This window comes from Corythoichthys intestinalis, chromosome 13, assembly GCF_030265065.1.
Source record: "Corythoichthys intestinalis isolate RoL2023-P3 chromosome 13, ASM3026506v1, whole genome shotgun sequence".
NCBI classification, from domain to species: Eukaryota; Metazoa; Chordata; class Actinopteri; order Syngnathiformes; family Syngnathidae; genus Corythoichthys; species Corythoichthys intestinalis.
The window spans coordinates 18,675,739-18,697,890 of NC_080407.1; the positions used below are offsets into that span (position 1 = coordinate 18,675,739).

Below are 22,152 nucleotides of genomic sequence, written 5' to 3' on the forward strand. Positions count from 1 at the left end.
CGTGTATCTCCACAAACTGTAGCTCTAAACTTTATAAAAAAAATACATACACAAACATATATTAGCTGAGAAAACTTACAGCTTTAGGTGGGCCAAACCTCCAGCAGGGCCAAGAACGAAAAGTGGAATTAAAAAAAAATAAAATAAAAAAATAAAATCCCATTTTGCCACATGGCAAAAAAATGCCACATGGCAAAAAAAAAAAAAAAAAAAAAAACAACAACAAAAAAACCCACATGGCAAAATCCATTTTGCCACAGGGCAAAAAAAAAAAAAGCCAAATGGCAAAAAAAATGCCACCTGGCGAAATCCATTTTGCCACATGGCAAAATAATGGCACATGGCATTAAAAAAAAAAAAAAAAAAATGCCACATGGCAAAATCCATTTTGATACATGGCAAAAAATGCCACATGGCAAAATCCATTTTGTCATATGGCAAAAAAATGCCACATGACAAAAACACATAGTGCAACTTTGTAAAAAAAAAAAAAAAAAAAAAAAGCCACATCGCAAAATCCATTTTGCCGCATGGCAAAAAAATGCAACTTGGCAAAAAAAAAAAAAAAGCCACATGGCAAAATCCATTTTGATATATGGCAAAAATATGCCACATGGCAAAATCCATTTTGATATATGGCAAAAATATGCCAAATGGCAAAAATACATTTTGCCACATGGCGAAAAAATGCCAAATGGCAAAAATACATTTTGCAACATGGTAAAAAAATGCCACATGGCAAAATCCATTTTGCCATATGGCATAAGAAAATGCCAAATGGCAAAAATACATTTTGCAACATGGTAAAAAAATGCCACATGTCAAAATCCATTTTGCCACACGGCAAAAAAATGCCACATGGCAAAATCCATTCTGCCACTTGGCAAAAAAATGCAACATGGTAAAACAAAAAAGCCACATGGCAAAATCCATTTAACACATGGCAAAAAAAATACCACATGGCAAAATCCATTTTGCCACGTGGCAAAATCCATTTTGCCCAATGGGATAAAAAATGCCACATTGTGATACACGGCAAAAAAATCACACATAGCAAAATCCATTTTGCCACATGGCAATGAAATACGACATGGCAAATATAAATTTTGCAACATGGCAAAAAAATGCCACGTGGCAAAATCCATTTTGCCACACAAAAAAATGTCACATGGCGAAAAAAAAAAAAAAAAAAAAGCCACATGGCAAAAAAAAACAACAACAAAAAAAACCCATGGGCCTATGGCAAAGTCCATGTGGGAATATGTGTTAGAACAATTTGTTAAGAGCATTGTTAAAAAAAAAAAAAAAAAAAGTTAGCATTTTATAACATTTAAGCCTGCGGACTTTTGCTATGTAAGTTAGCCAAGTGTTCTTTTGTCATACTTAGAGCCTCATTTTTTTATACAGTTGAGGCTTAGCTCAGGTATTTTATTTTTTTATGTTCTTATCAATTACTCGATTATTCGACCTCACTCGTCCATCGATTAATCGACTACTAAAATAGTCGATAGCTGCTGCCCTAATTAGTGGTTCTGTGGAACATCCTAGAATGCTTTCCTGACCCATGCATTGATAGTCGCCCTATCGTGACATCCCCAACCCTCCTGTACATTCAGAATATACAATTTCCATCGATGCACATTTAAGGGAATGAGAAGAGCCGCACTGATTGTCGGTATCCTAGAATGATTTCCTGACTCATTTGCTAATCGATTGTCGATTCATCTTCGATTAACAGCCGCCATTCGTTCATTCGCCCTTCCCAGTCAAAATGGATGTCCACTTCCGCTAATGCGCTAATGCTTTAAGTACCGCATTTTTAACCAATTGTTCTTTTTTAAAAATTGAGTCTCAGATTAAAATGAGTTAAATATGTATAGAAACACACCTGATGGGCGTTTTTACATGTCGCACTTGATAGGTTGTCCTTAAGTTTACACTCTACTGACTTGCCAATGTAACCAAGGAGGGAAAAATTGCTGCACCTCTTAATGGAGCCGTCAAAAATCACTTTCCAGTAAAAAAGACGGGAGTCACGAGGCAGCATTGCGGTCCAGAGTGGAAGCGTCATTACCATAGAAAACATTAGAGCCCACGACGGACGTCCGGGCCATCAAAAATGATCATCGCGTAAATCCCATGCAGCGCATAATAGGCCTGTCACTCTTGAAGTCTGAAGGGAAAATAACGCCTGCGGCTGATCTTTATCTTCCACAGTGCTTCTGTTGATTACCTCAAAATAGGATTCGCGCGTCTTTAGCTAATAGACAGCGCTGATGCGCGCCAACGCCGTGCCGCCTTCTTCCTCGCCGAGGCTGTCCGATTCCATATGTCCCTTTCAATCTCTGGCGTGGCGGGGGAATAAAAGGGATAATTTGACGAGCAATTACAGCAACTTGCTGCTTCGCTGACGAGTCCAGCGTGGAACTGTGACACATGCGCCCAATAATAAGACTTTAATTTAGAGCAGCTAAATAAAACACACATGCCTCAAGTGGTCAAAACTCTTTGAATTAGAGGTCACAAATGTTGCCAACAAACAGTTCAGCAACGTCGCCGTCTTGTTAATGACATGATTAAGCTTTGCTAAGGTTCAACACATTCACTGCCCTTAATGGCTAATTGGGACATGGGCAATGACTGGACTCCACCTCAACACACGAGTGCATTTTAACAATAAAATACTTGACACAAAACAATTGGTGTTCAAACGTCCATCTAGCCTGATCAATATGTAAATGTAGTAGATGAAATTAGCCTAATTTGCCTCACAAAAGTCTAAATGCCACGCATGCAAACACATTTGCAGTTCTCATAGCCACATCTCCACAAACTGTAGCTCTAAACTTTATAAAAAATACATACACAAACATATATTAGCTGAAAAAACTTACAGCTTTAGGTTGGCCAAACCTCCAGCTGGGCCAAGAACGAAAATTGGAATTATTTATGTGGCAAAATTCATTTAGCCATGTGACAAAAAATAAATCCATTTTGCCACATGGCAAAAAAAATGCCACATGACAAAAAAAAAAACAAAAAAAAAAACACACATGGCAAAATCCATTTTGCCACAGGGCCAAAAAAATGCCAAATGGCAAAAATACATTTTGCAACATGGTAAAAAAAATGCCACATGGCAAAAAAAAAATCCCACATGGCAAAAAAAATGCCACCTGGCGAAATCCATGTTGTCACATGGCATAAAAAAAATGCCACATGGCAAAATCCATTTTGATACATGGCAAAAAAATGCCACATGGCAAAATCCATTTTGTCATATGGCAAAAAAATGCCAAATGACAAAAATACATTTTGCAACATAGTACAAAAAAATGCCACATGGCAAAATCCATTTTGCCACATGGCAAAAAAAATGCCACTTGGCAGAAAAAAATAAAAGCCACATGGCAAAATCCATTTTGCCACATGGCAAAAAAAAAAAGCCACTTGGCAAAAAAATAAAAGCCACATGGTAAAATCCATTTTGATACATGGCAAAATAATGCCACATGGCAAAATCCATTTTGCCACATGGCGAAAAAATGCCAAATGGCAAAAATACATTTTGCAACATAGTAAAAAAAATGCCACAAGGCATGAAAAAAAAATACCACATGGCAAAATCCATTTTAATACATGGCAAAAAATGCCACATGGCAAAATCCATTTTGATACATGGCAAAAAATGCCACATGGCAAAATCCATTTTGTCACATGGCAAAAAAATGCCAAATGACAAAAATACATTTTGCAACATAGTACAAAAAATGCCACATGGCAAAATCCATTATGCCACATGGCAAAAAAAATGCCACCTGGAAAAAAAAATAAAATCAAAGCCACATGGCAAAATCCATTTTGATACATGGCAAAAAAATGCCACTTGGCAAAAAAATAAAATAAAATAAAAGCCACATAGCAAAATCCATTTTGATACATGGCAAAAAAATGCCACATGGCAAAATCCATTTTGCCACATGGCGAAAAAATGCCAAATGGCAAAAATACATTTTGCAACATGGTAAAAAAAATGCCACATGGCATTAAAAAAAAAAAAAAAAAAAACACATGGCAAAATCCATTTTAATACATGGCAAAAAAATGCCACATGACAAAATCCATTTTGATATATGGCAAAAAAATGCCACATGGCAAAATCCATTTTGTCATATGGCAAAAAAAAAAGCCACATGACAAAAATACATTTTGCAACATAGTACAAAAAAATGCCACATGGCAAAATCCATTTTGCCACATGGCTAAAAAAATTCCACTTGGCAAAAAAAAAAAAAGCCACATGGCAAAAACATGCCACATGGCAAAATCCATTTTGTCACATAACGAAAAAATTCCAAATGGCAAAAATACATTTTGCAACATGGTAAAAAAAATGCCACATGGCAAAATCATTTTGCCACATGGCAAAAAAATGCCACTTGGCAAAATCCATTTTGCCACACGGCAAAAAAAAAAAAAAAAAAAAAAAATGCCACATGGCAAAAAAAAAATGCCACATGGCAAAATTCATTTTGCAATATGGCATAAAAAATGCCAAATGGCAAAAATACATTTTGCAACATGGTAAAAAAAATGCCACATGGCAAAATACATTTTGCAACATGGTAAAAAAAATGCCACATGGCAAAATCCATTTTGCCACACGGCAAAAAAATGCCACATGGCAAAATCTATTTTGCCACATGGCAAAAAAAAAAAAAAAACATATGGCAAAATCCATGTGGGAATAAGTGAAAAGTTAGCATTTTATAGCATTTAAGCTACCGGACATTTGCTCTGTAACTTAGCCAATTGTTCTTTTGTCATAGTTAGATCATTTATTTTTTTATACCGTTTGAGACTCAGCTCAAGTATTTTGTATGTTGTATGTTTGTATGTAAGTATGTTCCTTATCCAACTACTCGATTATTCAAACTCACTAGCCCATCGATGAATCGACTACTAAAATAATTGTTCGCTGCAGCCCTTATTAGTTTTTTTGTAAAGTATCCTAGAATGATTTCCTGACCCATGCATTGATAATCGCCCTATCGTGAGAACCCCAACCCTACTGTACATTCAGTATATATAATTTTAATAGACGCACATTTAAGGGAATGAGAAGAGCCGCATTGATTGTCGGTGAATATTTTCAGCAAAACTTGCGTTGACCTTTTCCTGCCACTTCCAATGCTCCCACTCAACAAATATAGGAGCCCCCCCCCCATTCCCCCACGATCCTAAACATTTATCTTTCATACTAGCCTGACAGCTGCCTTCAACAATAGATGGGATGGATTCAACCCCCGGGGTTGCTATCTTTTGACACGTGTTTTTCACAGTGGCACTGGTGGCGATAATTGCTTCCGAGGAGTCCCTAATCCATTTTTACTAGGCACATTGCACATCTAAAGCGGGAAAACACGATTTCTTTTTGACACGTGTCCTCTTTTCATGCGCCGTCTTTGTGATGATGCTGTTTATTTGAAGCTAGCTTGGACTCTAGGGGAAGACGCGTGTATTTCTGATTTGTTTCCGTCAATCAGCGGAAAGATTCAAGTACTACAAATGATATTCTTTTAATATCTATTTGCCAGATGAAGCATAGCTCGGCGGCTGCCACTTACGCAAGCTATAAACACTCGAACATCGTAAACACTTGAAGTACGAATCCAATATCCTCTGCTTTTTTCTGCTTTTTCTTCATATAAAACACCATCATGCCGTTTTAACGCAACTGAAAGAAACACTCTTCAACCTTGCTATCCTCACATGACTTGAAACTATGAAACCCACTTAAAGAAACATCAGACGCACGGCAGAATGTAAAAACGGGTTCTCTATTCGTCTGAGCGTCTCCCAGAATCTGTTCTTCAATCGGCAGCCGATGCTAAATTTAGCTTCGAGTTCTTATCGGCACTGTGAAGAATTTCCTTCCAAACTTCTCCAGAATCTGTACAGGTCTTCAAAAGCGTGTCGCGTTGTTGCACAACACAAGACCATCCGCGCCGCCTGTGTTAGGCTGTGAATACTAATACGCGTTCTGTTGTTTGATGCTTCGTAGAGGACACGGGATTGAGAGCAAACCTTTTTCTAGTATAGGAAAGAATCCTCCTTAAGCCTCGCTCATCAGCTTATTAACTATCATGTAATTAATCGTTGATGCACTGGCATAGTAAAAATGGCTGGTAAGCATGTAGCCTCAACAGTGTTCTATTGCATTCTGAATGGTTGCTTTAGGCATAATCAGCACTCATAGATGACCTCGAATTCATAAAATGCTTCGGTTGTTGACTCCCGAATGACTTTTTCACAACGCTACAGTGATGATAAGCGGTAATATTTGAAAAATAGACAATCCAAATGGACTGTATTTTTCGGACCACAAGTCACACCTACTGTAATTTTCGCTCTATAAGCCACCAAACACGAAAACGACATTTGTACATAGATAGGCCGCATTGGACTATAAGCCGCAGCTGTCCCCACTGTATTATGGGATATTCACACCAAAAGATATTAACTGGTAACACTTTATTTGACAGCAATGTCATAATACTGTCGTAAGACCAAATGAACCACCATGAAGCTTTGAACCAATTGGCTGCAAAGCTTCATTGCTTCAAGAAGCTTCATTAGGCCATCACTGCTCCTTTGTGGGAGACACTCAACCTCTGCGGTTAACACTGCTGTCGTCCAACACGCCTCTTAGCATGCATTGCAGCGCGACAGATGTAGATAACAATCAAAAGTCATGTTCTGTACTAATTATTTCTTCAGTTACTCTTCCAGTTTCATTAATTGCTAGTTATAGCATTCAATAACACTTTAGTTAACTGTGGCATCATAATACTGTCATAAAACCAAATGAACCACCATGACGGTTTGAACCAATTGACTGCAAAGCTTCATTGCTTCAAGAAGCTTCATTTGGCCATAACTGCTCTCTTGAGGGAGACAGTCAACCTCTGCTGTCAACACTGTTGGCATCCAACATACCTCCTAGCATGCATTGCAGCGCTAAAGATGTAAATAAAAATCAAAATTCATGTTCTGTTCTAATTATTTCTTCAGTTACTGTTCCAGTTGTTTCATTAATTACTAGTTATGGTATTTAATGACACTTTAATTAGCTGTGGCATCATAATACTGTCAAAACACCAATTGAACCACCATGAATCATTGCTTCGAGAAGCTTCATTTGGCCATCACTGCTCCCTTGGGGGAGATGGTCAACCTTTGCTGCCACCTGCTGTCAACACTGTTGTCATACAACATGCCTCCTAGCATGCATTGCAGCGCTCCAGTTGTAAATAACATCAAAATTCATGTTGTGTGCTAATTATTTCTTCAGTTACTGTTCCGCTCCAGTGTTCCAGTTGTTTCATTAATTTTTAGTTATGGTATTTGCTAACACTTTATTTGACAGCGCAGCATAATACTGTCATAAGACCAAATGAACTACCATGAAGCTTTGAACCAATCAGCTGCAAAGCTTCATTGCTTCAAGAAGCTTCATTTGGCCATGACTGCTCCCTTGTGGGAGACAATCAACCTCTGCTGTCAACACTATTGTCGTCCAACATGCCTCCTAGCATGCTACAGATGTAGATAACAAAACACGCGTTCTTTGCTAATTATTACTAAAGTTAATGTTCTAGTTGTTTCATTCATTTCTAGTTATGGTATTTGCTAACAGTTTATTTGACAGCAACATCATAATACTATTAAAAGACCAAATGAACCACCATGAAGCTTTGAACCAATTGAAAGCAGCTTCAAGAAGCTTCATTTGGCCATCACTGCTCCCTTAGAGGAGACAGTCAACCTCTGCTGCCACCTGCTGTCAACACTGTTGTCATCCAACATACCTCCTAGCATGCATTGCAGCGCTACTGATGTAGATAACAATCAAAACTCATGTTCTGTGCTAATTATTTCTTCAGTTATTGTTCCAGTTGTTTCATAAATTGCTAGTCATGGTATTTCCTAACACTTTATTTGACAGAGGCATCATAATACTGTCAAAAAAAAAAAAAAGAACCGCCATGAATCTTTGAACCGTTTGAGGGCAGCTTTAAGAAGCTTCATTTGGCCATCACTGCTCCCTTGGGGAGACGGTCACTTTAGCACAGGAAAAAAACGTTATGGTTCGGGACTCTTGGTTTGCACTGAAGCATTCGCTAAGAATGTTTGCACGAATGCAACTGGTCTTCATTTAAGCGAATCGTCCAGATAATAGAACTTTCCAAAATTCCGAGCGATAAACTATTTGCGTATCTGATTCAATGCGACTTTGGCTGCTTGACAATCGAATCTGCAGCCATGTTTGTTGCCTCCCTCTGCTAAGTTACATTAATAAATGAGATTTCATCAGAAGGCATATCTGCGATTAAAGTAAGGGGGGGTGGAAAACAAAAGCATCTCCCTGACAATGCATGTTTTACAGCTCACCGACAGCCGCTAGAATTAAGTGATGCAAACGCGGCAAATTGAATCAATTTGCCGCCTCTAAATGGATGTGATGCGCGGCGCCTGAACGCTCGAATGAATCCGAGAGAATTTCTGCGTTTAATAATGTTGTTTTTGTTTGTGCCTTTCTTGTCTCCCGCTCAGTTGATGAGAGTTCCAGAAGATGGGGCGTGAAGAGGATATCAGATAACAAGGCGGCGTCGCGTGCTCTGGGAACGAAGCGACAGGCCGTAGTGGAGCGCCACGAGGTGAGTGGAGCATAGCAAAAAGATAAGGAAGCCATGTGGAAAATGCGTGATGCAAAACCATGCGTGGAATATTCCAAAAACTCTATTTAGAGCAACATCGCTGATTGACAGACAGGCCGAAACGCTTACAAGTGGTTGAATAGTCTGGTAGAAGTAGATGTACTGGTTTATCAATGCATTTGATGAAATTGTTTCAAATTAGCGCAAAATTGGTGCGACTTTTGTTAGCCTGTTGGCACTAGCATCATAAAACAGTGGCTTTCAATTGGTTGAATAGTCTGTTAAAAGTGGAAGTACTGGTTTATCGATGTATGTGAGTCTGTATTTGATGAAATTGTTTCAAATTAGCGGTAAATCGATGATACTTTGGTTAGCTTCTTAGCAATAAAACAGTAGCTTACAAGTGGTTGAATAATTTGGTAAAATTAGAAGTACTGGTTTATCAATGCATGCGAGTCTAAATTTGATGAAATTGTTTCAAATTAGCGCAAAATCGATGATACTTTGGTTAGCCTGTTAGCAATAGCATCATAAAACAGTAGCTTCCAAGTGGTTGAATTGTTTTGTAAAAGTGGAAGTAGTGGTTTATCGATGCATGTGAGTCTGTATTTGATGAAATTGTTTCAAATTAGCGCATAATTGATGATGCTTTGGTTAGCCTGTTAGCACTAGCATCATAAAACAGTAGATTACAAGTGGTTGAATAGTCTGGTTAAAGTGGAAGTATTGGTTTGTCGATGCATGTGAGTGAATTTGATGAAATTGTTTTAAATTAGCGTAAAATCAATGCTACTTTGGTTAGCCTGTTAGCACTAGCATCATAGAACAGTTGCTTACAAGTGGTTGAATAGTCTGTTAAAAGTGGAAGTATTGGTTTATCGATGCATTTGAGTCTGTATTTGATGAAATTGTTTCAAATTAGCGCAAAATCAATATGTTTAGCCTGTTAGCAATAACATCATAAAACGGTACCTGACAAGTGGTTGAATAGTCTGGTAAAAGTACAAGTACTGGTTTATCGAAACATTTGAGAGGAGTCTTGATACATTTGAGTCTGTATATGATGAAATTGTTTCAAATTAGTGCAAAATCCATGATACTTTTGTTAGCCTGTTGGTTAGTATTGTTTATTGATGCATTTGCGTCTGTATTTGATGAAATAGTTTCAAATGAGCGAATAATCGTTGATGCTTTGGTTAGCCTGTTAGCAATAGCATCATAAAACAGTAGATTACAAGTGGTTGAATAGTCTGATAAAAGTAGAAGTACTGGTTTGTCGATGCATGTGAGTCTGAATTTGATAAGAGTGTTTCAAATTAGCGCAAAATCAATGCTACTTTGGTTAGCCTGTTAGACCTAGCATTATAAAACAGTTGCTTACAAGTGGTTGAATAGTCTGTTAAAAGTGGAAGTACTGGTTTATCAATGCATTTGAGTCTGTATCTGATGAAATTGTTTCAAATTAGGGCAAAATAGTTATGGTTAGCCTGTTAGCAATAACATCATAAAACTAGCTTATAAGTTGTTGAATCGTCTGGTAAAAGTAGACATACTCATTTATCAATTCCTGTGAGTCTTCTTGATGAAATTGTTTCAAATTAGCGCAAAATTGATGATACTTTGGTTAGCCTGTTAGCACTAGCATCATAAAACTGTATCTTAAAAGTAGTTGAATAGTCTGTCAAAAGTGGAAGTATCAGTTTGCCTGTGAGTCTGTATTCGATGAAATTGTTTCAAATTAACGCAAAATCGATGATACTTATGTTAGCCTGTTAGCACTAGCGTCATAAAAAAGTAGCTTACAAGTGTTTGAATAGTCTGGTAAAAGCAGAAGTATTGGTTTATCTTAGCCTGTGAGTTTGCACTTGATGAAATGGTTTCAAATTATCGCAATATTGATTCTACTTAGGCTAGCCTGTTAGCACTAGCATAACACTAGCGTCATAAAACAGTAGACACCTTGTGGTTTAATTCGATAACTTTTTTTAAGCAATTCCACCAAAACCACATACTAACTATTTGAAATCTGATGTCTCGCTGACAACATCGTTTGTTCATTCGCACCTCTTAGTAAAAATGGATTGGACGCCTATCGCCGCCAATGAGTTGGTCTTCAGCAAGTCTTTAGGAATTTTTTTTTCTTAACTGAAGCGTTCATTGCCAAACCGAGCGGTCACCTAGCCAATAATTGTTTCCCAGCGTTATGCTTTGCCTGTCAGTCACAAGCCAGCCACGTTGATCGTAATACATCTGCATTAAGTCGCCCGCTGGCACGCTGTCACGTACGCCGCGCCGTAAGCCGTTAAATACATAAATCGGGTTTAAATGAACACACACCCCACTTGTCTCGCTCGCTTTACGGGGTAATTTATCTCCCAACTCGCTGATTCTGTTATACAGTCAAATTGACAAGTAATCCATTGCTGGCGTCCTTGTTGTCAACAGTAAGGTCATTGCACGTTTTTGCATCGAGTCGACACGCGTACAGCACTGAAATATATATTCCGAGTTCAACTATAAGGTTTTACAACTAAAGGACTCTGTCATCGCTCTAAATCCCATACTTGGATGATTAATCCATTTTTTTCCGGAATTGCACGAATCCTTTTTTAACCCACTTTCAAACAATATCAGCACCTGTCATGGCAGTTTTCAGGCACTGAGAATATAATACATGTGCTTTTTTTTTAACAAGTGCACTCAGGCTTTAAATAGATTACAGCTCATTATCCCCAATTACATTTCAGAATAAGCTCGGAAAAAAAAGAGTAAACTGCCGGCCTGCTCAAAATGTCTTTCATGGAACTAGGTGCTCACTGGAGCCGCGAATGGGATTATTTGTCTTAATTAATACACTCGGGGGGAGGCCGACGCTGATTTATCAAGGTCACGATCGAGATGCGAACATATTTCTTTCAAGGTAACCTGAGTTACAGTGATATGAAAAAGTGTCTGGACCTTTTGGAATTTCTTAAATTTCTGCTTAAAATCACCATCAAATGTGATCTGATCTTTGTCAAAATCACACAGATGTAAAAACAGTGTCTGCTGTAATTAAAACCACTTAAACATTTATAGGTTTTCATATTCTAATGAGGATGGCATGCAAACAATGGTAGAAGGAGGGAAAATAGGTAAGTGAACCCTCTGTCAAAGGAGACTCAAAGAGCAATTGAAACCAATCTTTACCAAACAATTTAAGTCAGTTGTGTGCCCAATCATTGATGAGTGGTTTAAAGCTGCCCTGCCCACTATAAAACACACACCTGGTAAGATTTGTCTTGATGAGAAGCATTGTCTGGTGTGCATCATGGCTCGGTCAAAAGAGCTGTCTGAAGACCTGTGTTCAAGGATTGTTGATTTGTACAAAGCTAGGAAACGGTACAAAACCCATCACTAAAAGTCTGGATGTTCATAAATCCACAGTCAAAGAAGTTGTCTACAAACGGAGAGTGTTTGGCACTGTTGCTTCTCTCCCAAGGAGTTGCTGTCCACCAAAGATGACGCCAAGAGTTCAGCGCAGAATACTCAGTGAGGTAACCTTAGAACCCTAGAGTGTCTGATAAAGACTTACAGAAGTCCCTGGCACAGTCCAATATCTATTGCGTACACATCAAGTATATGTAAAACTGGCCAAGAATGGTGTTCATGGAAGAACTCCAAGGAGGAAGCCACTGCTGTCTAAAAAACATTGTTGCTCGTTTAATGTTCGCAAAAAGGCACTTGGACACTCCACCGATGCTTCGGCATAATATTTTGTGGACTGATGAAACAAAGTTGAACTGTTTGGGAGTAACACACAACGTCATGTGTGGAGGCAAACTGGAACAGCTCACCAATATCAACACCTCATCCCCAATGTGAAGCATGGTGGAGGGAGCATCATGATTTGGGGCTGTTTTGCTGCCTCAGGGCCTGGACAACTTGCAATTCGAAAGTTTAGCAGGAAAACCTGAGGCCATCTGTCAGACAGTTGAAGCTAAAAAGAGGATGGATGCCGCAACAAGACAATGATCCAAAACACTGAAGAAAATCAACTTCAGAATGAACAAAATACACGTTCTGGAGTGGCCAAGTCAAAGTCCAGACTTGAACCCCATTGAGATGCTGGGGCATGACCTAAAGACTATGATTCATCCCAGACATCCCAGGAATCTGACTGAACTACAGCAGTTATGTCGAGAAGAATGGGCCAAGATTAGTCCTGATCAATGAGCAAGACTGATGTGCAGCTCCAGGAAGCGTCTGGTTGAAGTTATTTCTGCCAAAGGGAGAGGCACTAAATATTAAATGTGATGGTTCACTTACTTATCCCCCCCCCCCCCCCCCCCGTCATTGTTTGCATACTATCCTCATTCAAATATGAAAACCTATAAATGTTTGGGTGGTTTTAGTTGAAGCGGAAACTGTTATTTTGACAAAGATCAGCTCACATTTGATGATGATTTTATGCAGAAATGTGAGAAATTCCAAAAGGTTCAGATAGTTTTTCATACCACTGTACATAATGTTTTAACTAGGGCTGTCAAAATTATTGCGTGAATGGGCGGTAATTAATTTTTAAAATTAATCATGTTAAAATATTTGACGCAATTAACGCACATGCCCCGCTCAAATTAAAATGACAGCGCAGTGCCATGCCAACTTGTTACTTGTGTTTTCTGGAGTTTTGTTGCCCTCTGCTGGCGCTTGGGTGTGACTGATTTTATGGGCTTAAGCACCCATGAGCATTGTCTAATTATTGACATCAACAATGGCGGGCTACTAGTTTATTTTTGGATTGGAAATTTTACAAATTTTATTAAAACGAAAACATTAAGAGGGGTTTTAATATAAAATTTCTATAACTTGTACTAACATTTATCTTTTAAGAACTACAAGTCTTTCTATCCATGGATCACTTTACAGAATGTTAATAATGTTAATGCCATCTTGTTGATTTGTTATAATAAACAAATACAGTACTTATGTACCGTATGTTGAATGTATATATCCATCTTGTCTTATCTTTCCATTCCAACAATAATTTACAGAAAAATATGGCATATTGTATAGATGGTTTGAATTGCGATGAATTACGATTAATTAATTTTTAAGCTGTAATTAACTCGATTAAAAATTTTAATCGTTTGACAGCCCTAGTTTTAACTAATATATCGAAAAGGTAGGATGTATCGCGATACTTCGTAGCCCAAAAGGTTATCGATATGCTTTTAAAAAATGTTTTAACAATGGCGTCACTCTTTCAAAAAAATCTTCCATGAGATGAGGGTCTACGTTAGCTCACGCAAACGTAGCTAGCTTGACATTGTACCCAGAGGTTCCACCCGTATTTTTAATTAATAGCAGTAAGTAAACTGATTCAGTTAGAACATCAGCAACAAGAAAAAGGTCATTGAATGTGATACTTGATGTACTTTTCTTAGCTCATGTGGCCTTTCTTTTCCTCATTGAGCTGTAGCGGTGACCTACCGCTGTGATTTCATTTGTGACCCTCTTTTTACCTGACACTTGAAGACATAAACACGTACACTAGTTCATCAAACAGGAAAAAGATTAAATACCTATCACTACAAGAGCTTTTTCTTTTCACCGTTTTATTTAAGACCTTGTAATACTATGTTCAATTTCTAAACGTCTAGCCATAAAGTACCAGTGGAGTGAAATACACCTGAGCACCCCCGTCGTCTCAAGTGCCTGCGGCCACCTTGACGGCGGCGAATTTGCGCAGTAACATCTCGCCGTGTCCGTCACCGCCGCGCTAGTTGATAAGTTACCTCTCCGCGCGCACTTGACATATACGAGCGCTGTTTTTATACCCTGTCAATAAAAGTGATTTACCAGGGAAATCAATGCTTTTCCCACGTGCTGACGCCGTCCGAAATTTACGCAGAGCGGCATACGTGCCATTTTTAGCTTTAACATTAATGCAAGCAAAACTTGTTTTCCCGTAGGGGTGTTTTTGGATGACATTTGAAGTAGGCTTGCAGTGATGTTTCTCATAGTTGATGGTAGCTTTGCATTTAATGCAAATGATTTATTTATGATTTATAAATGAAATGTGTCATGAGCTTTCATTATGAGTGTCATATCATAATTATGATGGTCTTATAATAGTCTTATGTGAAATAAAGTGTGAGCAAATACCATAACTAGCAATGAATGAAACAACTAGGACAGTAACTGAAGAAATAATTAGCACAGAACATGACTTTTAGTTGTTATTTACATCTGTAGCCCTGCAATGCATGCTTGCAGGCATGTTGGACGACAACACAGTTGACAGCAGGTGGCAGCAGAGGTTCACTGTCCCCCCCAAGGGAGCAGTGATGGCCTAATGAAGCTTCTTCAAGCAATGAATGGCGGTTCATTTGGTATTATGACAGTCTTATGATGCCTCTGTCCAATAAAGTGTTACCAAATACCATTACTAGCAATTAATGAAACAACTGGGAATGTAACTGAAGAAATAATTAGCACAGAACATACATTTTGATTGTTATTTAGATCTGTAGCGCTGCAATGCATGCTAGGAGGCATGTTAGACGACAACACTGTTGACATCAGGTGGCAGCAGAGGTTGACTGTCTCTCCCAAATGAGAAGTGATGGCCTAATGAAGCTCCTTGAAGCAATGAATGGCGGTTCATTTGGTATTATGACAGTCTTATGATGCCTCTGTCCAATAAAGTGTTAGCAAATACCATTACTAGCAATTAATGAAACAACTGGGAATGTAACTGAAGAAATAATTAGCACAGAACATAAATTTTGATTGTTATTTAGATCTGTAGCGCTGCAATGCATGCTAGGAGGCATGTTAGACGACAACACTGTTGACATCAGGTGGCAGCAGAGGTTGACTGTCTCTCCCAAGGGAGAAGTGATGGCCTAATGAAGCTCCTTGAAGCAATGAATGGTGGTTTATTTGGTCTTATGACAGTCTTATGATGCCTCTGTCAAATAAAGTGTTACCAAATACAATTACTAGCAATTAATGAAACAAATGGGACAGTAACTGAAGAAATAATTAGCACAGAACATGAATTTTAATTGTTATTTACATCTGTAGCGCTGCAGGGCATGCTAGGAGGCATGTTGGACGACAACACTGTTGATAGCAGAGGTTGACTGTCTCCCTCAAGAGAGCAGTGATGGCCAAATGAAGCTTCTTGAAGCAGTGATGGTGATTCATTTGGTCTTATGACAGTCTTACAATGCCTCTGTCAAATAAAGTGTTACTAAATACCATTACTAGCAATTAATGAAAAAAATGGGACAGTAACTGAAGACATAATTAGAACAGAACATGAATTTTGATTGTTATTTACATCTGTAGCCCTGCAATGCATGCTAGGAGGCATGTTGGACGACAGCAGTGTTGACAGAAGGTGGCAGCAGAGATTGACTGTCTCCTCCACGGGAGCAGTGATGGCCTAATGAAGCTTTGCAGCCAATTGGTTCAAAGTTTCATGGTGGTTCATTTGGTCTTATGATGCCGCTGTCAAATAAATTGTTACCGGTTAATAGCTTTTGGTGTAAATATCACATAATACAGTGAGGACCGTTGTGGCTTATAGTCCAGTGTGGCATATCTATGAACAAATGCGGTTTTCATGCCAAATTCCTTGTAATCCAAAAATTACAGTACAGTTTTTGCTAAGAGTGTAAGGTACGGCTAAAAACGTACCCATTCAATTCTAATGGCCCAAATCTCCCATTCATTTTCATTGGCCCTATTCGCCATTCCTTCAATCCTATTGATTTCCAACCCAAGTGATGCAATATCAACATTAAGCTACCCCTAAATGCCCCAAAAACTAATAGGAAGTGTCCCAAAATAAACAGAGAGTGACCTTGAAATGCCCCAAAATAAACTGGAAGTGACCAGGACCAGCCCTGGGTAACTAGGGGCCATAGTTGAAGGTTTAGCTAGCCTGGCATTTGCTGCCAGTGACGGCCATAGAAGTGGGAGTGGCCTATTTGAAGTGGGAGGGGTTCATTAGCTGCCACCCTCCTAGTTCAAATGGATTAGACGTCTACTGGAGATAAACGTACAGCAGAGTGGTTTGAAGATAGCTTGTTTTTTTTCTGTTTATTCGTTGTTTTGTAGAATATCCTAGAATGATTTCCTGACTATAATCGTATCGCCATATTGTGAGATCGTCGTCATTGAGAGCTTGGTATCGCAAATCGTACCGTGTCGTGAGATACCAAGAGGTTCCCAACGTGCATCAACTTAATAAAAGGTTCCGTCCCGTATATTAATGTCCCAATTGAAGTGCCCGTTTTTCCTCTGCCTCCTTTCATTGCTATCTTAAAACATTACCTTAGGCCAGGGGTCGGCAACCCAAAATGTTGAAAGAGCCATATTGGATCAACAAAACAAAAAACATGTCTGGAGCCGCAAAAAAATTAAATGCCCTGTAATGAAGGCAACACATGCTGTATGTATCTATGTTAGCTATATTAGCCTATTATCAAAATGATTAAGTTGGTTACAGATACATAATGAGCCTTCATTATTAAATGTTAATGTATTGGTTGATTTAGCTTAAATGCTATATAATGCTAATGTTGACAACAATTGGCTAGCTTGCATAGCAAAAGTCCGCTGGCTTAAATGCTATATATGTTAATGTTGACAACAATTGGCTAACTTCCATAGCAAAAGTCTGCTAGCTTAAATGCCATATCATGCTAATGTTGACAACAATTGGCTAACTTCCATAGCAAAGTCCACTAGCTTAAATGCCATACAATGCTAATGTTGACAACAATTGGCTAACTTGCATTGCAAAAGTTTGCTATCTTAAATGCTATATACTGCAATGCTAATGTTTACAACAGTTGGCTAACTTGCGTAACAAAAGTCCACTATCTTAAATGCTATATAATGCAAATGTTTACAACAATTGGCTAACTTCCATAGCAAAAGTCTACTAGCCTAAATTTTTATTTTATTTTATCTTTATTTTATCAGGCAGTCTCATTGAGATTAATATCTCTTTTACAAGAGAGGCCTGAGTACAAAGAAACATTCGCAAATATCAAACAACACAAATTACACTAACGGAAACAGTTACAGTAATCAGTAAAAACATCAGACAAAAGAGATTTAAAATCACCAAGATCAACGATTGACTGTAGTTTAAGAGTAGTTTGCAATTCATTCCATTTAAGAGGAGCATAGTAGCTAAAACCAGTTCTGCCAACATTAGTGCGAGTGAATGGAATGTTTAGGGTTAAGTAGTTGGATGATCGTGTTATGTAGTTACTGGATTTGAATGACAGGAGAGATGTGAGGTAGTTCGGAAGTTTGCACAGTAAAGCCTTATAGATGAATAACATGATATGGGTATTTCTTCTTGATTGTAGTGAGGACCAACCAACGTTTTGATAAAGGGTACAATGATGAGTGTGGAAATTGTCATTGGTGATGAAACGTAGTGCACTGTGATAGACCGGGTTTAACTGTTGAAGAGTTGATGGAGGTGCATGACAGTACAGGATGTCCCCATAATCAAGTACAGAAACAAAAGAAGATAATAAAATGGTTTTTCAGTTAGAAGTTGACAGACAGCCTTTGATTCTATACAGGAAGCTAAATTTAAATGTAAGTTTACGGATTAGATGATGAATATGAGTTTTGAATGATAAATTACTGTCAATCCAAATTCCTAAGTATTTGTATGAATCAGTGAGAGTAATTTGAGTACCATTTAGGGATTTGATTCCGGGTAAGTTATTGTCAGTCATGGTGGAAATGGAGAAAACCATGTATTTAGTTTTTTTCAGCATTTAAAACTAATCTGTGATTATGAAGAGATATTTGTAGGCTATCAAAAGCAGTCTGTAAATGACTCAGAGCTAGAGATGGGGAAGAACCGGGCGCATATAGAATACAATCATCAGCGAAAAAGTGGACATTACAATATTGATTAGGAAGAAAAATATTATTAATGTATAATGTAAAAAGGAGTGGTCCAAGGACGGACCCCCTGCATAAATGCTATATAATGCTAATGTTTACAACAATCGGCTAACTTCCATAGCAAAAGTTTGCCATCTTAAATTATATATAATGCTAATGTTCACAACAATTGGCTAACTTCCATAGCAAAGGTTTGCTATCTTAAATTCTATATAATGCTAATGTTTACGACAATTGGCTAACTTCCATAGCTAAAGTCCGCTAGCCTAAATGCTATATAATAATAATGTTTACAACAATTGCCTAACTTCCATAGCAAAAGTTTGCTATCTTAAATTCTATATAATGCTAATGTTTATGACAATTGGCTATATTCCATAGCAAAAGTCAGCTAGCCTAAATGCTATGCATGCTAATGTTTACAACAATTGGCTATCTTCCATAGCAAAAGTCTGCTCGCCTAAATGCTAGCTATAAAATGATAATCTTTATAACAATGGGCTCACTTGCATACCAAAAGTTTGCTATCTTAAATGCTATATCATGCTAATGTTTACAACAATTGGCTAACTTGCATAGCAAAGGTTTGCTATCTTAAATGCGATATCATGCTAATGTTTACAACAATTGGCTAACTTCCATATCAAAATTTTGCTATCTTAAATTCTACATAATGCTAATGTTTATGACAATTGGCTAACTTCCATAGCAATTTTAGCAAAAGTCCGCTAGCCTAAATGCTATATATGCTCATGTTTACAGCAATTGGGTAACTTGCATAGCAAAAGTTTGCTAGCCTAAATGCTGTATAATGGTAATGTTTACTACAATTGGCTAACTTGCATAGCAAAAGTTTGCTATCTTAAATGCGATATCATGATAATGTTTACAAAAATTGGCTAACTTCCACACCAGAAGTCTGATAGCTTAAATGCAATAAAATGCTAATGTTGGCAATAGTTGACTAACTTGCATCGCAAAAGTTTGCTAGCTTAAATGCTATAAAATGTTAATGTTTACGCCGCAGTAAACCAGGGCCGTTCCTGACCAATTTGGTACCCAAGGCAACATATTTGCTGGTGAGGCTAAAAATAACACTTTCAGGTAGCTCGCAGGTCTTGGATTAGAGACTCTGGTGAAATTACCGCATCACAGGAAACAGTGAAACGGGCAGAAGGTGCATTAGAGAAATGATTATGATTCAAAGACTTATTATTATTATCTGTATTGTTCTTTTGTTTTATTTTCTTGACTAATTTGTTGAATACTGCTATCATCAAGTATAATTAGGAATTTTACGAATTTTTTTAATTTTAAAATTTGACTCTGTGATGCCCCTATCATTTGTCTAGCTTGCCTTGTGGACGGCACGTGTCTGCTAGAATCAATCTGGTGCGCACTAGATTGCTTGAAATTATTTAATTTCTGTTGATGTCCCTTTAGGGGCTACGTATGATTGTCCTCTTACAGAAACCATATTAAAACAAAAAAATGTTCTCCATGGAGCCATTAGAGCAGCGCTAAAGAGCCGCGGGTTTCTGACCCCTGCCTTACGGCTTGGAGCTTTTCATATTAAAAGTCTTTAATGTCGTATTGAAAGCAACATAAGTGAGACATAATTTTTAAATCGTGCTAGCCGCTAACATAGTAAAATGCTGCGCAACCCCTTCACTTTGATATGTTTGAAAATTATTTTTCTTTTTCCTTTTCCTTTTTTTGGTGCCCCCTCCACTAGGTGACGCCCTAGGCAATCGCCTAGCTCGCCTATGCCCCGGGCCAGTCCTGGAAGTAACCCTGGAATGCCTCAAAATAAGCAGGAAGTGACCCGTTGTAATCAACCATCACAGCAAAGCTACCATCGTAATTTCTTCAGAAATTGCATTTTCTAGTTGACAATATTATTCTGAAGCATCTCCGAATAAGTAGGGTGTAAAAAATTGTTCACCTGATTATTACGTCCCCCTATGCTTTTATTCAAATTTGGCGTCACTGTGTGGGTGAAATACAAGAAAAAGCATCTGTTCTAGCACTATTATCCATCTGTGTCCTCCCTGTTCACCTCAATGGATTCCTCCTTTTTGCCTTTATGCAGTAACCATCATCTTCCATGCCAATGAGCCATGTCGTCTGACTGCCGGCTCAAAATGGTGGCACTTTATCGATTGTAACAGTGTAGGTCGGACAGGCAAGGAGTGGGCGGGACTCTCCTGAGGATGTCATTTGGGATACTCTTGACCTCCGTGACCAGGAGTTGTTCAAGCGCAGATGTTAGCTGGATATCAACCGCTAAATAGACACATGAAAAAAATCCCAGCAGGCAGACTCCAATTTTTAAATGTACTTTTCGTAAGTATTTTTTGCATCTGTATATATTACAAAAATACTTTCTTTTGGTGTCTGTTAGCCAACAACCCACGCGCGACGGCCTCTTTCGGGACCGCAGTGACATTTGCTAGTAAATTTGCATGCTGCAGCTCATTAGCTAATTAGCAACCTTGCCCCTCAGTACGTCGCAGTTAACTTTGTCCTCAGGTCCTCGTGTGGATTTTTGTAATAAGTCAATCTTAAAGTTAAAACTGACTTTAGGAAGATGTTAATGTACTGTGGAAAGTAACGGGTCTGTCACAGCTAGTAACAGCGATCTAAATTGCTAGCTTCTACGTTTGAGAAAAAGCTAATTTTAGCACGGATTTGCTACTAATATTTACATCACCAATAAAAGTCATTGTTGTGCAGCCCACTCTAAATCTGAGGCCTGCTACTGTCGTTGATGACAGAGGAAAGCATAAAACATCGGCCGCAGCGCTTTTATTAGCGAGCAGGAAAAAGCTACCGCTTGTCACGTTCTGTCTACCATGTTAAAATGCGCTCTCCACTTTGGGTTTCTTGGGACAGATTAAAAATCAAGATGAATTATGACTTTACTTGCCAGCATTTGAGTTTGAAAAGGTTATTTTGTTTGGGTTGGGTGTGTACCAGACCCAGCAATTTCCCAGAAAAGGTTCATGGGTTGGATAGGTCAGTTTTTATTGATCGCTAGCTCGTGTAAATACAGCTGCGGTTAGCAGTTGGAAGACAATTGCATGAGTCTCTATGATCCGAGTCTTAAATCTATCCCGAGTCTTGCATGTTGTGGGCAAATCGAGTTGAGTCATGAGGTTGTCGAGTCAAGCCGCGAGGTTATGTCGAGTCACAAGGTTGTGTCGAGTCGAGCCAAGCCGTGTCACAAGGATGTAAAGATGAGTTGTATCACAGTCGAGTCACAGGTTAGTCAAGGCTTTCACCATCGTTCCCCAGCCCACGCACAAAGCACTTAGGTTTATCTTTGAGGGAAACCTTACTGTCCATGTCCATGAAGGCGTGGTTAGAGTGGTCAAGGCAACCAAGTGGATTACTGGCAGGTGAGAACTAAACTGCGATCACTACAAATCCACGAAGTTTTTCAGGTCAGCATGTCAAGTCTCGAGTCATCGTCTCACGAGTCAAGTCGAGCCTTGAG

General features: G+C 38.4%; 1 long non-coding RNA gene across 1 annotated transcript in view; it reads left to right on the forward strand.

Moving 5' to 3' along the window:
- LOC130927748 (uncharacterized) overlaps positions 1–22,152 on the forward strand; it is a 288,259-nt gene that overhangs the window by 146,249 nt on the left and 119,858 nt on the right. Inside the window, exon 3 of the long non-coding RNA XR_009066508.1 lies at positions 8,617–8,720. This is a non-coding gene — a long non-coding RNA (uncharacterized LOC130927748). The remainder of the gene's footprint in view (positions 1–8,616; positions 8,721–22,152) is intronic.